This window comes from Nanorana parkeri, unplaced genomic scaffold (assembly GCF_000935625.1).
Source record: "Nanorana parkeri isolate BGI_ZX_2015 unplaced genomic scaffold, ASM93562v1 scaffold1643, whole genome shotgun sequence".
Lineage (NCBI taxonomy): Eukaryota > Metazoa > Chordata > Amphibia > Anura > Dicroglossidae > Nanorana > Nanorana parkeri.
Window position 1 is genome coordinate 176,521 of NW_017307911.1, and position 781 is coordinate 177,301.

Consider the following 781-nt stretch of genomic DNA (forward strand, 5'->3'; position numbering starts at 1 on the left):
GGGTTTACTGCACTGGATGTGTAAATTAGCATTAAAAAGCGGGGTGTTATGTGCAGAGGGCCGCTGCAAAGTACAAAAAATGTTACCTTGCAGCATTCCAACTCCAACACAAAGCTGAGCTTCTGGGCACTGAGGAGAGTGAGCGATGTGACTCAAGCAGTGAAGTGCTCCCATCGCATCATCCATCCGTCCTCACCATTAAGGCTGTGGCACACTACACGCAAAGCAGAGCAAAGTGGTGGCGCGCTGCCTTCGCATGCAGTGGGTCATTTAATTTTCTCTCCGGTACGTCAGCTTGCGAGAGCTCGCATAGCTGAGAGTGCAGAGATGAAAAATGTAATCTTCAGCCAATTGGCTCACACGTCAGGATGCGAAGTCGAGCTGGTTGTTACGCACAAGCCGATTGGCTGAAGGGGCAGTCATTCATCGGCCCGCACACACTGCATGCAAAGCTTTGTGCCTGACAGCTTCGTGTGCAGTGTGTCACAGGCTTTACCCTCATTTTTTTTAAAGCATACAAGGCATTCTGTGATTGGAGGAGGAGAAATCCTGTCACATCCCTGCTCCCACCTCTTCTCCACAGTGGGTGCCTCTGTCGACACCCTTCTGCCTAAAATCCTCCGATTAGAAAATCTAAAAGGGGTGGTTTGGAAAATCTTTGAGCAAACAGAGACCACAGCAAATCAGCTGCCATCACTGTTCCAGTATTTTGACAGCGGCACACTTGCTGCTGCCGTAATACAAAGGACACCGCAAGAGATTAGTCCATTCACGCGGCTTA

General features: G+C 49.7%; 1 long non-coding RNA gene across 1 annotated transcript in view; it reads right to left on the reverse strand.

Annotated features, from left to right (window-relative positions):
* Positions 1–781, reverse strand: part of LOC108799153 — a 4,106-nt gene that overhangs the window by 2,896 nt on the left and 429 nt on the right. The gene's annotated exons all lie outside the window — the stretch shown is intronic.